We start from the raw sequence: 16,648 nt of genomic DNA, 5'->3' as shown, positions 1-16,648 counted from the left end.
CATACATTATATTGAGAACTCTTTGCAAGGGGCCACAAGAGTCTGTGTTACCTGTTTGAGGCTATGGTTTCAGTTTTAACAGGTGTATTTGTAACAAAGAAAATATGATTCTACAGATAACTTTCTTTCTTTGTTTCTTCCCTTTTTGAACAGTTGATAATTTCAGTGACTCAGAAACACATTCTTTTTCTGAAAACATCTTGCGGTTGTGGCAGCATCTTGCTTACAAAGGAAAGGAAGGTAAGTCAACTTTTAAATTACAGTAAAGAATTTTAAGTGCCATTCCTTCTAAAATAGAAAATGAATGTCATTTGTAACTTTAAGAGTAATAACAACTTTAATAGTAATAATAAAAACAATATTTATCTACATAGTGTTTTTTCTTCAGAGAATTTAGTGTCTCAAATATCTTCTTTTTGGTTTTTGAAAAATTTCCATAAGTGTGTTATTTCCTTGATTTTACAGATATACAGCAACCTTTTTAGTCATATAGCAATTTAATGAGGAGGACTTCTAGTTTATTGCTTTTCCTTTTTGTATAATGCATCTTATGTGAAGCCCCTCTTTGAAGGGGATGTTATTTTGTTTGTACATAGCCTACATTTTATTTACATGTATATGTGTAGAACTATGCACACATATAAAATATTTTGCCTTTCTGCCTAGTATTCATTATTCATTTACAGTCCAGTTTCTTAAGCTATTACTTTGAGTATATTCCCTTTCTGTGTCACTCTTAAGTTATTACTCATTTGTCCCTTCTCATTTCCATATTCCTAATGGAATGGAGTAGGACCAGACCTCTGATTTCATTTTTATAGGGAGCTACCAGTGAGGAAACTTCCTCTACCAACACAGATTGGCATCTTCTTTGCAATTTACTGTCTTAGAGTTTTCTGGGACATTGAGAAGTGGTTCACAAGCCATATTTATCAGTTGAACTGAGTCTTCCTGGCACTTAAGGCCAATTTTCCAGATACTAATCCTCTGTATCTCTAATTACTTTAGCACATTCTCCTAATAATACATATATAGGTCCCAGTTACCTTTTGCTCATCATCCTTGGAAGATATCTATTTAACCATTACAATACCCCTTTTGCTCATTTTCTTTCCTTCACTAAGGTTGTGCCTCTCTGACTGGTAAACTAGCTTATTAATAATTCCTCAAAGTATTATCATAAGCTCTAGTTTGAAAAGTGTTAAAAATCCATTTACTACATAAGAATTGTGTACATAAGGATTCAGAGTTCTCTGTAGGGTGCTTCATATTTATAGGACACTGAAACATTAAATTATCGATCAAATATTAACATAAAATTATATATTTAAAAAGAAAAATTAAAATATTTATTAATAAAATTCAAACCAACATAGTATGTGTGAGTGAATTAGATACTGCATAATATTTTTATAAAGTTTATTCATAAGTCCCTGGTTTTTGACTATTTGATCTCTGTTCTGAATTTAACTTCTTATTTTTGACTATCAGTTTCATATTTCAAATATCAAATAATCTCTTACTTAAGTTAAGACTCAAACACAATGTGTGTCAATACCTCAAAAATAATGAACCATTTTTGGCTGTCTGATTGGGAAAAACATGTTCCATTTCTTATGCATATAACGCAAGCACCCATATAGAATACACTGAGAAAATTGATTTTGTTTTAAAGTAAATTAATTATAATAAAAGTTAATCTTGGGTTCATAGCAGATGTTGAAAGTATTATGCAAGTGTCAGATTTCACATAAAAGTGTTGTGTTTTCAGCTGTTTCTTTACTTAAATCAGAGAAGTATTTCTAATTTATGAATCAAAAAAGAAAATCATTTAATTTGAGGGTGGGTGGGATGGGATGCTTAAATTAAGTTTATTAACTGCTTTATATGTGCAAAGCACTGTACTAAGCAAAGGGGGAAAATAAAATTGAGACAGGCCCTACTCTCAGGGAGCTTACCTTCTAATTGGGAAAGATAATGCCTTTAAGAAGGTTTTCTGGTGCAGGGAAGATGGAAAGGTCTGGAGATGCTTAGGGTACAGTGGTGTAATGGAACTTTATATGGGAAAATCTTTCCCATTCATTAATACGTCCATGTGACCTGCTTAAATCTCATGGAAACCTAAGTTACATGTGGTAGGAGGAGCTTGCTGAACACCTAGAATAGGAAGGATGGAGCAGAGCTGGGAAGGACACAGGCAGGCACAGCTTAGCTCCTGAATGTTTGTTGATGGGGGAGGGGAGCTTGGAAATGCCTTTGTTCCCTGCAGTGATAATGTATATTGACTTCTTGGTTACTATGATGGATTTGGCTTTCTGGTTTTAGAATTTGGCTTTCTGGTGTCTGAATAAATGTTTTTCTTCTGCCTTCTATATGGAGCATCTGTTATACTTTGCAATTGAGAACTACGCTGGCATATGCATAGTCACCACCAGTGCTGTGAGTATTGTTGTGGTGATACAATGAGGCAAGAGGGGTCTTAGATCAAGATATTTTTACCCTTGACTAATTTTAGTAATAAAAAAGTTAATTTAGTTTTTTTAGGGAATTGAGAGTAGAGTAAACGTGACACTTGTAACTACTCATTGACAAATAGGACTTTTTATAAAGCTTTTGGGGAAATTTAGTATTTATATATTTATTTTGGAAATGAATTGTTTTAAAATACCCTATGATGATCCCTAGAATATTTATCCATGGTACTTCATTGCTTCAGAAAGAGAAGATGAAACATTTTTGATATGTCTTTGCATTATTTCTGTGGGCAAAGACTGTTATTAGTTATGTTGTTTGAAATTGCTGTGCTACTGAGACAAATTAAAATCTATTTAAAAAATTTCTGATAGTAACACTGTCTTAGTAACATTACTTAATTTAAAAATAAAATAGGGTATTTTTAGGGGTGGAGTTTGAGTCCTAAACAAATGATTAAGGATCAAGTAGGATGAGAAAAATGAGGGCTACACTTCAAGAATACTAAAACCTCTTTTATTCCAGGGCTTAGACATATGACACTACTTTATGATCTTTAGAGGGTATAAGTAAAGGGTATTTTGTTATCCTTTTTAGAGTTTAGTTTCTCAGGATCCATGACCATGGCAATTTCTAGTTTCCAAGTGTTAGATAATAACTCCCAGAATAGCCCCAAGGATCCTAGAATCATGGTGATAGACAGTCCCACTGAGGGTGGGCTGTGAGATACGGAGTGACATAATGTGATATTTATTATGCCTGCACAGAATGATGATGTTGCTGAAGTTAACCTGTGAGCTTAATGTGGTCAAAATGCCTTCTTTGTCTTCTTTGTTGCCCTATAGAGCAGTTGGGCACTGGTCAGTGCGTGGGGAATTCATAGGGGAAACCATTGGGATTTGGATAATGCATAGAGGAGTGCATGCACTTGCCTCATCTGGCCTGCGTTTAAGTTTGAGAGGATTTAGGGAAGTGGATAAGCTATGCCTGTCTCAATTGACCCTATGGAGATGTAGAGGTAGTTCTTTCCTCCCCCCACCCCCACCCTACCCCCACTTCTTGTCAGCCCCTGTAAGAAGGATGATTAGGGAATACTGTAACTGTTGCTGCCTTTATCAGCTACTCACTCTTGAGAACACTTGACTAGAATAAAGTAAGATTATTAACCCCTCTGAAGCTGTCTTCCTGTCCTTCCTGTCTGACCATCAAGAGTGAACCTGTTAGAGGCTGGAGTTCAAAACTTCCGTGCCTCGTGTGTGTTATCTGTGAAACAGAGGGCCATGGAGAAAGTTCACAGCAAGGTGAGCAAAGAAAGGTGTTTTGTGCAAGAAGCAATTGTAACTGGCTTTGGTATTGATAGTTAGTTCACTGTTAGCAAAGGGAATGTAGATATGGAGGAGTTTATATAATGCCTTCCCTTTGAGAATTATTTCCGACTTATCTGGTAAACAGCTTGTCTGTAACTAGTTGTTTATATGTTATCTCTTTGGTTAGACTTTGAATTCCTTGAGAAAAGGGACGTTTACCTTCCTTCTTATCCCCTGTACTTACTTAGTACAATGTGTGGCAGATAGTAGGATTTAAGAAATGTTTATTGACTGACTGTCTGACTGAAACGAGCGCTGGACTTGGAAGAACTGAGTTTAATTTCTGCCTGACTTTGTTGGCTACTAGCATTCTGTGAACTCAGGCAGGTAAACTGCTGTTTGCCCCAGATTTGTGGAGTTAGGCGAAATTTTGATTACCTTTTATTATTCAGAACCAAGGGGCAATCCTGCAATTTTTTTTTGGTTGTCTGTTTTAATATTAAGCTCACCTGAACAAAAGCTGTCCCATGGGATATAAAAATTTACTTAAGAGCCATAAACATTCCTTAGATAAGAAGTCAGAGGGAGGGGACTTCTTGGTTACATACCAATCCTCCTCCTCAATCAGCCTATTTATAAATCCTGTAAATATAGTTTAATCTGTAACCTCACTTAGTTTACCTATAGCGTTTGTTTGAGGAGATTTGTTTTCTTAGGGAATGTGTGAGATTATTACTCTGTTTAAGTAAGTTCGTTCAACTTTCATTATGACTTTGAGGTAAGTCTAGGATTATGGATATATCTCTTTAAATTTCTTTAACTTTTATGACCTAAGAGGAATGTGTACAAGATTGCATTATCTAAAAGAATATCTAAAAGTCACTCTGGTATAATTTTGCCTATCAGAGGACTTATGAGACTCCTAATAGTAGTTAGGGTTTTCTCTGAGGCCTAAACCTAATAAATATTATTATTTAGCATAATAATAGAAGCTAAGTTTACTTTCTTTGTTGTGGTAAATATATATTTGGTAGCAGTTATCCACCACAGCAACTCTTAGAGATATTTCTCCTCTGGTTGTGTATTAGGACCAGAGGTCATAGGATCACAGATTTAGAGCTGGAAGTGACCTTAAAGGTCATTCAAGCCTTAAAAGGTTATGGAGCAAAGGTCACAAAGCTAGTGATTAAAGCAGGATTCAAACCCAGATTTCCTGAACTTCAAGCCCTGCACTTCACTTATGAGAGACCATTCTCTGAAGTGAGTTTTTCTATTTCCTTTCTTTCCTTACACTTGAATACCTGTAATAACCCAAGTAGTATATTGGTGTTCATAAGATATTGAAAGTGCAGGAGGAAAATCTTTGAAATATTCAACAGGGAAGATTTATGGAAAAGCATGGGTATAAATTGCCTAGAATGCAAAGACATGTCTAGAATAGGCAATTAATCATTCAGTCTTTTGTTATTGTTGTTGCTGCCTAGCTAGCCAATCTTAGTTGAAAGTGAGTGTGTTTGTATACTGGTACATAGATCTCTTTAAAGAATTATTCTAGTATTACTCAGGTCACTTCAAAAAACCACAAACATTATGAAGAGTTCAGTTCAGTTCCCAGTCAGCAAACTTTTATTAAGCACCTATTATGTTCTGGGCAAGGAGAGAAAAAACAAGCTGCCAACATAGATAGTCCTTTCCCTCTGAGATCTACTGACTAATAAAAGTGGTAGAAGGGGGTGGAGGGGGCAAGGGAATGAGAAATAGTATACAAATAAGATAAAAGTTTGAAGGAAATATGGTAAGGGGAAAAAGGGGGGATTGACAATATGCTATAAAAAGGAAGAGTAACGTCAGATCACTTTGAGCTGGGATAATTAAGTAAGGCTTTACAAAGAACTTTTGCATCTGACCTGTACCTTGAGAAAACAAGAAAGATTTTAATAGATGAAGGAAGTGTGGAAGGTTGGGGGTGGGGCAAACAGTGCATTTCCCATGGAGAGTGTAGCCACCTTGGTATGGGGAAGAACAGTTTGACAAGAATGTAGGGTGCTCCAAGGAAATAACAATGCCAAGATATTTTAGGGGCCTTTTTGGGGAGGATCTTGAACCAGGCTAAGGAATTTGTAGATTATCACATGCAGGTTATTTTGACCATCTAACTCCCTTTTCATGAGAAAGCTTGTTTTGGCAGAGATACTTCTTATACAGCCAAATGCTTAGAAAATACCTCCTTTAACCCATTGTATTCTCTTCTTTACCTCCCACTCTTGCTTCAATCCCTGTGACTCAACTGAAACATTTTCTCCAAGGTTATGATTTCCTCATTCCTAAGACTATTCATTTTTTTTCCTTGTTGATCCTTCTTGTCCTCTCTGCGGCTTTTAACACTATTGACTACCCTCTGTCCAGATAATCTCTTTTGTCTTTTATTAACACTGCCTTCTCCTATGTTACTTTTCTCTCCTTCTCTCTTATGGGGACATATTCTCTCCCATTATGGATTTTCTATGAAGTTCTGTTCTAGTTACTCACTCCCTCTCTTCTCTCTTCACCTCTCTCTACCCATTGCCCCCCAACCCCCCCTCTCCTCCCCAGTATCTCAGCAGCTCCCATGAGTGTAATTATCATTGCTATGTGGATAATTCTAAGATCTGTGTACAGTATCTGACTGTTCTCACCAGTTCCGTGTAGAACATGTATAGGACATAACCAAATGGATTTCTCTTAGGCATGTCAAATTCAATAAGCCCCAAACAGAAACTCTTCTCCTCCCTTCCCCCCTCACTCTTCATCCAAAATTCTCAATTTCTCTGTTGACTTTGCCTGTATCTTTGGTTCCCAGGTTCCCATCTTCAGTTATCCTCAACTCCTCTTTTTCTGTTGTATCTAAACAGTATTCAGGTCTTAGTGATTCTGCTTCTACAACATTTCTCTCATTTCTTCTTTCCTCCTCTAGAGTCACCACTCTAGGTTAATCCCTTAGTACATGGACTGTGGTTAGTCTTTCCCTTTTCTAATCCATTTTCAAAACAGCTAGCAAAATCACCTTTCCAAGGCACAGGTCTTTCCATGTCATTCTCCCCTCTACTCAGAAATTTTCAGTGGTTCTCTCCACTGCTTCTATGATAAGATAGAAAATTCCTATGTTGGCATTTAAAAATTTTCACAGTGTGGCATCAATCTGCATTTCCAGAGGAAGGGAACCCAAATATGTTGTAACTTGAGTGTCAGGGCAGGATGTGACTTTCATCTGAATGATCAATCTCCTAGTCAGGACTGTATCTCCTGCCTGCTCTAGGAATCTGGTTGTATTCTTATCATTTAGATGACAGTAATCCCAATCTGTACATGGGGTCCCCTCCTCCCTTGCTTCTCTCAAAAGTTAAGTCCCTTCACTTTTGTAAGGTAAATCATGTCGCTAATAAAAACCTTATTGCTTTTAGTATTATCAGTCAGTTTTCATCTTTTTTGGAAATATGAATCCCCCAAAGCAGTTAAAATGAATTGGAGCCTTATCCTTTTTCTCAGTCCTTTGCAGATTCTTTTTTTTTGATTTTCCTTCTTTTCCCAGTGTAACTAAACCTTCTCTTAAAAAAAAAAGTCCATAGCTTTACTTTCTATTCTGAGTGCATCCTGACTCTTGACATTATTCTTACAGCAATATATTATAGTATTGTTTTGTTAGCTGCTTTTGCTTCCATCTTCTGTATGTATCTTAACATTAGTTGGTGAGTGTCTTGAGACAGCCTTTTTCCTTCTTATTGTAATGTGGTGATTAAAATATTTTCGAGAGACATAGTTTCTGGATAATTTAATTATTTCATTAATAAGGGCAGCACCTTATGGTCATTTGGCTATTTTTCTTAGACCCAAGACCCTTCTTCGTAGTGGGCTCATAGTTTTTATGCCCTTTTGAAGAGTAGGTGTTCCCGAGGGGTGCCAGTCAGCTCTGATTGGTTAACATAGTAGGAGGTGAGCTATATTAAATTGAGGACCTTAGGGTAAATGACTCAGGTCACCCAAATCTTGGTCAAAGAGACACCAATTTCCCTATCACCTATCTTGAAAAAAAAGAAGAAGCAACATTTCCCAGACCTGTCAGAGCGGGCAGTGAACAGGAATACACCTATTAGCCCAAACCTAGAATTTCATTTACAGTCTGATTAAATCTTGACCTGGGTAAATCTTTTAAGAGTGATTTCCCACATTGGTTGGTTTCTGGATGAGGAATAAGAAAAGGGGAAAAACCTTGATTACAGTAAGTAGCTATTAAATACAAGAGAGAAATGCTCATTTCTCACAGTAATTATTTTTCTATGAGTAAACAGAGGAACTCAGAAGTTACGGTATTTGAGAGAGCGTGTGTATGTATATGTGTGTGTGTGTGTGTGTGTGTGTGTGTGTGTGTATTTTGAATTCCCTTTTTGTGAGAGGCAATTAATTTATTGAGGAAGGAGAGTCCTGTAGTTCAGCAGATAACAGTTACCAAAATCTTGATTAGTTGATAAATATGGATTGAATGAATCTCAAAGGAGGAGAGATTACTGAGTAAAGGTGTGTGGATTACTGAGTAAAGGAAAGATGGTAGAGGGCAATGTGGATCAAAGTTCTTTCACCACAGTCAGTGAGACAGGGATATGGATGAAATACAAATAGTCCTGGAAAGGGTGTCCAGGGAAGCTCTGTGTTTGGATGGAAGCCAGGACTCAATGTGTGCCAGAAAATAGAAGGAATGAGTTAGCAAAGGGTTTAAGATCAAAGCTTGTTCATTACTTAGTGGGACAGACGTTTCAGAGAGTTCAGGGGAAGTGGTAGGTAAATCTGCAGTGGAACTTTTGAGGGGTGAGGTTGAGAGTGATGGGATTGGAGGAGTGGGCACTGAGTACTGGGGAATGAGGTTTGTACAGTGGTTGTGAGGGCTTCAGAACCATTAGGATTGGGAGAGTATGATTGGGTGGGAATGAATGTCATTGAGGAATGAGTTCAAGTGACGATTTGTGGTTGAAGAGAAGTCCATTGAGGGATTAGGTTGTTCTAGACTCTCCTTTGAAGTCCAGACTTATGTGGAGTGTTTTAGCACAGTGTCTGGTACGTAATGAACACTTTAACATTTATTGATTGATTGAAAGGGTCCTGTGATGCCCAGGAGGCCTGATTCCCAGAAGGCAGGAGCTGGTGAAGGTGTAACCTGGAAGAGCCTGGAACTGTCTATCCTGGATGGCTTCTGGAACACTGGAGAAGGCCCTGGGACAAAGATAGAGGCTACAGACCTAAGGCCTGGATTCGAGTTGATCCTGTGTTTCATGAGAAGTATCAGGAACGAGGAGTCCACAAGTAGAAGAGAGATGTGCTGGGGCTTGATGCAGCATTCTCTTGGAAGTCTCAAGGATTAGTTCAGAAGCCACAGGTAGATAGTTTGTTTCTGGAGTGACCCAAAGTACCTTTTGAAGTCTGAGGGATGAAAGCAGATACCATAGGAAGGTGGTTTGGATCCTAGCCAGGCACAAGGTTCTCTGGGAATCCAGGATGGAAGTTTGGGGAAGAGGTAGCTAATTTGGGGAGATAGCTCCCCAAATGGCTTTCATTCCTTTTCTTTTTATACAAAAGTAATACCATTTCTGGTACTGGTTTGAGATTGGGCCAGCTCTGCTTGTACATTTATTTAAGGTGACAGGTATGGCTATTCATTTTAGGGGGAATAATTCCCTATTTAGGTTGCTTAGACAAATCACCCCTATATACAGAAACAATTAAGTTCCAGAATATTTATTTAATACTTATCTGCTTTCTGAGGCAGGCTAGTACTCTCCTGAATTTAGAGATCAGTTAGTGCAAAGGAGTGGCACAGCTGTCTGTCAGGGTCTGGCACAGCAATGCTATTGTTTTTATGATGTCTCCCCCAGTTTGACTCTTTTAGCAAACAAGTGGCAACAGGCAGCTTAGGTGTGTGGATGGCTCAGTGAGTTTTTGATGTCTGGAATTTTTTTTAATAGGAGATAAAACTGCCAGGAAGTCCAGAAGGATGATTGTGGTAAGAAATCCTTCAATATGATTGACAGATTGGAGAAATCAGAATATGAAGATTAAGGCATTGGTAAAATGGACAGATTTAGATATCAGAAATCTTCAGATTTCAGATTAGGACTTTGGTATGTCAGTGGCTAATTGACTTGACTGGGCAGGTAACATTGGCTTATACAAGGTGAAAGTTCAGCATTTCCTCTTTTTCCAGAGGCTTTTGATGAAGGGGTCACCACTTAGTATTGGTGGGCCCACCTAGGCCATATCATTGATGTATTTCAGTTGTCTAGTTCCTAGGGATTCCGGGGTAGTGGTCTTTTCGATGGTATAAACATCATGGTGAGAATGGAATCTAAAGCTCATCCTTGTTATCTATATTGGAATATAGAAATTTGTGATGTGAAGAATTGAAGGAGCTGCAAGAAATTGCTTCGTTTAGGATGAAAAGAGCATTTTTCACAATCTTGACAATAGAATTTCTTAATAATTTAGGGAAATAAAAGAAAATATTAAAATTATAATAAATTGTATAAGTGAATGGAAAACAAAATATTCTAAGGATTTTTCTGTCTGCTAACTTGACTAATGTTAAGAGGAGCAGTCTTATGGCATTTTCTGCTGTTGAAAAGACAATAAAGCCTTTGCTTTAAGGAGTTATAGCTTTTCTTTAATACTTTTTCAGTAAGATAAGGCATTTCATTCACAAGGCTAGCATTTACAGTTGCAAAAGCCCTATACTATAAATTACCTGTATATATTTTATGAACAATGACACAGTACTGTAGGGACAAATCTTATGCAGTGTTATGTTTCTTTTGGAAGCATCTTTTGTGTTCATGTAAATTGTTAGAAGTAGGCAGTAGTCATTTGTTTTGACTAATATGGGAAGATTATGTATGAAATGAGATAGTATATAAAGATAATATTTGTAAAGCACTTTGTTAACCTTCTAGTACTGTTGGCAATGAGCTATACTTCCAAAGTTTGCCATTTTCTTCTTGCCTTCAGTTGACAGCAGTGATGCAAATACCATTTGTACTGTTGTAAAGTCTTCAGATTCCTGTTGAAGACTTCATAACTCTTGGAAATGTTTTTAGGACTCATTCTTGAAGTATTATTCATTGCCAGGTGAATCATGGGTAGTAGTCACATCTTTGAAAAGTTTTGGAAGATTCTCTACCAGTGTTATTGGTGCAGAATGAGTGCTAAATGTCAAGAAAGTCTTCACAGACCACCCTTTCTAGTTGATCTTTGCTCTGGAAGTAGTCTTATCTAAATTAAAGGAAAAAACGCCACAACATTTCCACTCTCCCCTTGGACTGTCTATAACAGTTTATTTTATAATAAAAAAAATTAGGTTTTGTAATAAAATATGGGCCAAGCTAGTCAAATATTTCTGGGTTTGCAATCCTATATGGGAGGATGCTGGAGGCTTTAATTGCATTTTACAAGGGACTACTGTCTGGCAGAAATCTAATTACAATCCAACTGTTGTGTCATTGCTGTTTGCCATTTTTTAAGGATTCATCATATGATATGAATTATTTGGAATTTATAAAAATGACCTGATTTTATAAAAACTTCCTGATGATGAGGAGTTGCATCCTATAGCTTAGTAGCAGTTTTTTGTTCCTTCTCATAGGCTGCTAGTAAGTACCTCTTAGTAGGGTCTCTATATAAAAGACTGCCACTTAATCACCACAAGTCAACACCTTTATTGCTGATAATAAGAAAAGACAATCTTGTAAGGTAGGACCATCTGAGCACCTGCCAAGCAACAGAACACATGTAGTGACTCTGCTGAAAATTACTAGCACAGATGGGAAGCAGAAAACAAACAAGCAGGAACATGATATCTTGAGGGCATGATTGGTGAAATTAGGTATGCATTTCTGAGGGGGAAAAAATCCTTCCCTTTAGGGACAGAACTGGGTTGAATTGGAGTCCAGAATTTATGTAATAATCTTTGGACCAGAAAAAGTTAATATGATGCCAGGGCTTATTTTATCTGGCTTATTAAAGCTTTTTAAAGAATTTCTTTTATATTTATTTTTGGATGCTCTTTGTTTATATCACATATATTTCTGCATATATTTCTCCCCCATCCTCTACCCATCAAGGCTTCATAACAAAGATTTAAAAAGAAATCAGAAAAAAAGGCATTTCAGCAAAATCAGCCAACACATCAACCATATTTGATATGCTGTCTACAATCTCACTCTTCTTAACTCTTTACAGTCTGACTTATAGCTTTAGTATTCAACTGAAATTGGTCTCCCAAAGTTACTGATGATTGTTTAATTGCCAAATCTAGGACCTTTTCTCAATTGTCTTCCATCCGGACCTTTCTGTAGCCTTTGCTACTATTGATTACCTTCTTCTCAAAACTCTTCTTCTCTCTAGATTTTCTGACTTTGCTGTTTCCTAGTTCTTCTACCTGTCTCCTCAGTCTCCTTTACTGGAACTTTATCTAGCATGGATATCTGACAATTCCTGATAACCATGGGTATCTCACAGAGCTATCCTAGGTCATTCTCTCTTTAGTGTTTCATCTGATGATCTCATCAATTCCTTGTAGATAAAATTATCATTTGTGTGCTCATCTTTCTCAGATTTACCTATCTAGCCCTTATTTGTCTTCTGACCTCTAGTTTTGTATGTCTAACTGCCTATTAGACATGTTGCACTGGATGTCCTAAAGACATCTTAGACTTAACATGTCTAAAAGCTGAGCTCATTATCTTTTATCCCAAAGCTTCCCACTTCCAAATTTACTTATTTACTGTGCTGGGCATGTCTATCTTCCCAGTTCCTTTAGGCTTACAACCAAGATTTCATCCTTACTATCATGCCTCCTGTCCAATTCTTCTCAAGGCCTATTGATTTTACCTTTATAACATGTCTCCAATACATTCCCTTCTCTCCTCTGACACTGCCATCTTATTGGTACAGGCCTTCATTACCCTATGCCTGAACTATTGGTAATAGTGTGATGATTGGTTTGCTTGCCACAGGTCTCTCCTCAGTCCAGCCTCCATTCAGCTGCCAAAGTGATTTCCCAAAGCCCAGGATCGTGTAACTCCTCTACTCAAAAAACTCCATTGCCTCCTTATCACCTTTACTATCACATATAAAATGCTTTGTTTGGTGTGCAAAGCCTTTCATAACTTATTCCACTCCATACCCCACTTGTCTCCTTTTCAGTCTTCTTATTCCTTATCTCCCTTCCCAACCCCCCATGTACTCTTTGATCCAGTGATACTGGTCTACTTGCTGGCACTTCATCTCTGGACTTCCAGCATTTTCATTGGCTGGTTATCCCCCATGCAAGGCATGATCTCCCTCTCATTTCTTCATCTTGTTTGTGCATAATTATTTGCAGGTTGTTTCCCCCAGTAGATAGTAAACCACTTAAGATTAGGGAATAGCTTTAACCTTTAAATCCCCAACACTTAGCACAGTACCTGACACATAGTATAGATACTTAATCAGTATTTATTGACGGATACACCTATAATGAATGTTCCACTTCTGCAGTGAGAGAAAGGAGGTGTGTTTTCTTAAATCTTCCCTGTGTCATTGTAACTACACAGTGCTCAGTTTGTTTTATTGTTCTCAGCATTTAAATTTGTTGTCATCATTACATATAATCTTTTCCTGGTTCTGCTTAATTCACGGTGCATCAGTTCATATATGTTTTCCTATACTTCTCTGGAAACTTCATAGTCATTTTTATATGATGCATTAATGTTCCATTATAATCCTGAACCATAATTTGTTTAGCCATTCCCCAGTCATTGGGCATCTACTTTGTTTCCAGTTAGTTGTGTAGCACAATTTGTAATGCTCAATCAGTTTATATTTAAAGCTAAATATATTGCCAGTCTTATGAGCACATTTTGCCAGATTAGCCATTTTTTGCCTCTGTTCCTCTACATTGTTGGCCCCTCGCCCCTGAAATTCACTCCTTTCTTTGTGTACCCAGTTTCCTGTAAGACTCATCCTGAACACCACCTGCATGACAATGGAGCTGGCTAGTGTTTTTTGCCTGGCTTCTTATCTTGTATCTGTCTCATATTCATCTATTTATGTACCTGTTCTTCCCCACCTCTCACTCCCATTCTAGAAAGCAAACTTCTTGAGGGTGGTTGTTGTTTTGCTTTTGTCTTTATATATCCTGAGCACTTAGATTTTAAGCAACAGGAAAAAGTTTAACATTTAGCTTCAAACTAATAAAGCTGCTCAATTTTATATCTTTAGTTTGCAGAGAGGCAAAGTACTTATGTTAATAAGAATATGTCATAATTCTTGTCCTCATAGTCCATTGGGTAAATTTTAATATGTGTGATTGCTATATGATGACCAAAGTTGAAAAACACAAATCTCAAATGGAATAGAAAAAATTTACTCTCTGGAAATTTGTTTGTCACTTCTCTTGATAAATTATTGCTTTTTGTTAGACATTTATTAGGCATCTAAAATATGCTATGCGTGTATGTGTAAAGAGAATGTGTAAAAGCATAGTCCTTGCCTTCAATGAATAAGATATTCCCTAACAGTTTTAAAAAATGGAATAGCAGTATAGCTATTAAGTGTAGAAAAGCTTCCGCTGAGGAAATAAGAGATGAATTTATATCATATGGCATGTGGATTTGTTAATACAGACACATTTGAGTATTTGGACCATCCCAAATGGGATAGTTTACAGATTAAGATAAATCCACTAAAAATATTGCTAAAATCCATGTTATATCCATGTCCATTGTTTTCTTTGGGGGGGCAGGAGTATTAAGTGAATTAATAGGCTTTTCCTAGATCCATTTCTATTAATTACATATTAAGAAATATTGATCAAAATTATTTGATCATTTTCTTCAGAAATATTAATTCCTTTATATTGAAAACTTGTTTTTTTTTTTAAAATAAGCAAAAAGAAAACCTAAATAAACAGCACTAAGCCTGCAAATAAACTTATGGAACTCTGTTGCAGTAGAATTCCTTTGTACTGAAAGTAAACTTTATAATTTAAACAAAACAAGAATAGCAACAAGCATGCAAATACGCTTAAGGGACTGTTTTCTGTAGAAAACATTTTGAGACAAGAAATTATACACATAACCTTTCTCAATAGCGACACATGGTATTCAGTGTACATTTTGCAGGACTTCATTGTTCTTTATGGGTGTTTTATTATCTTTTATTGTAATTAGGGATAAAATTTTATTTTAGTGGTATGGACAGGAAATAACGTCTTTATATTTAGTAGCATCATAAACAGCAATCATTTTTTGACGAAAGAGTGGAAGTCCTTTAATTCTCACTTTATAGAGTACCTGCAATTTTGTTTTGAGATATAACCCACTTAGATACTTAGATGAATCTGAATTATTTTGGGTACCTTTAATTAGTGCTTTGTTGTGTACAATACATGTTGTATTTGGGTTCAGGAGATCTAGGTTTGAATCCAACCTCAAACACATGTCTATCTATACATACTTCTTTTAAAGGATTTGTCCAGGCTTTCTTTTGGTCCATCTTATATATGTGGGTAATAATCTATTACTTGAGTTATGTAGCTGTTTGGTTTCATTCTTGAGATATGGGGCTAGCTCACTTCCTTTTGATATACTCATATAAATATAGATATACATGTGTGTATGTTTGTACGTATGTAGCTGGTGACATATTGTTTCATTTTTAGCATTTGTCTTGCAGTTTGTCGATGTCGTCCAATTTTAATTCTTCAGAGCCATATAGTAGTATCTGCCTTACTTTCTGTCCCTGGTGATTATCAAAAGTGCCTGGGCTTAATTAATAAGTAAGTGCTTAATAAATTCTTGTTGACAAAGTGATAAAATTCTGGCATTAAAGAGATTTGATGCCATAAGAAATGATTATCTATTATGTGCAAGGTTCTAGGTGCTAAGAATACAAAAATAAAGAGTCCCTTCCCTCAAGGACCCTACATTCTACTGGAGGTATAGAAATATTTACTGAGTAGCTAAGTGGTACAGTGGAGAGAGCACTGGGCCTGTAGTCAGGAAGAACTGAGTTCAGATCTGTTCACTGACACTCTATGACCACAGGCAAGTCACCTATAACCTCTGTTTGCCTCAGTTTCCTTAACTGTAAAATGAGGATAATAATAGCACCTATGTCTCAGAATTCTTGTGAGGATCCAATGAGATAATATTTATAAAGTGCTTTGCACTTATTGGACACTATATAAATGCTTATTCCTCTCCTCTGATAAATGAAGACAGAGGGTTGTTTTGTGTCCAGAACTGTGATTTCACTGATGTAAGAAATTCCTTGCTGATAAAACTCTATTGCTGCTGATCGTCAGTTCATCTATAACTTATTGTCATAGAAAGTTCTTTATGCACTGAGGGATGAGTGGCCATGATCACAGAGATAGTGTCTATGTTAGGGTCTACTCTAGCCATTGGATTTCTGATTGGTAAATCTTAATCATTTGTAGCCTAATCCAAATCCACCATTATGTTTGCTCCTCATTCATTTTTGTCATGGTGTGCATTCTTCCTCTCCTCTCCTTCCCCTTTCATACTTTCTAACTTATGCTGTAGGAATAGTATTTCAGTCAACACTTTGCTTATGGGAAAGGATGTATCAACTAACTTCAGTTTGGCTGTTTGTATTCTCAAAATGAGATCTATGACCACTGAAGAAGTGTATATATATCGATAGAGGAGACTAAATCATATTAGTCTTCATTTTTGCTATAAATGAAACTAGAAAAAAGAAGACAGTTGCAGTTAAATAGAAGCATGACTTGCTTTTACTCCTTGGAAAAATAAAAAGGAGTTGTCAGTGTATATTATAACATGCTG

The 16,648-nt window shown here is 36.6% G+C and overlaps 1 protein-coding gene across 12 annotated transcripts in view; it reads left to right on the top strand.

Moving 5' to 3' along the window:
- The window catches only part of FUT8 (fucosyltransferase 8), a 446,072-nt gene that overhangs the window by 146,829 nt on the left and 282,595 nt on the right, over positions 1-16,648 (top strand). For all 12 annotated transcript variants that reach the window (XM_072629586.1, XM_072629585.1, XM_072629576.1 and 9 more), the window contains one exon: positions 154-240. The gene's annotated coding sequence lies outside the window, so the exon portion shown is untranslated. The remainder of the gene's footprint in view (positions 1-153; positions 241-16,648) is intronic.

This window comes from Notamacropus eugenii, chromosome 1 (assembly GCF_028372415.1).
Source record: "Notamacropus eugenii isolate mMacEug1 chromosome 1, mMacEug1.pri_v2, whole genome shotgun sequence".
Lineage (NCBI taxonomy): Eukaryota > Metazoa > Chordata > Mammalia > Diprotodontia > Macropodidae > Notamacropus > Notamacropus eugenii.
The sequence above is the reverse complement of the archived record's forward strand: the minus strand, read 5'-3'. Positions and strand labels throughout refer to the sequence as shown.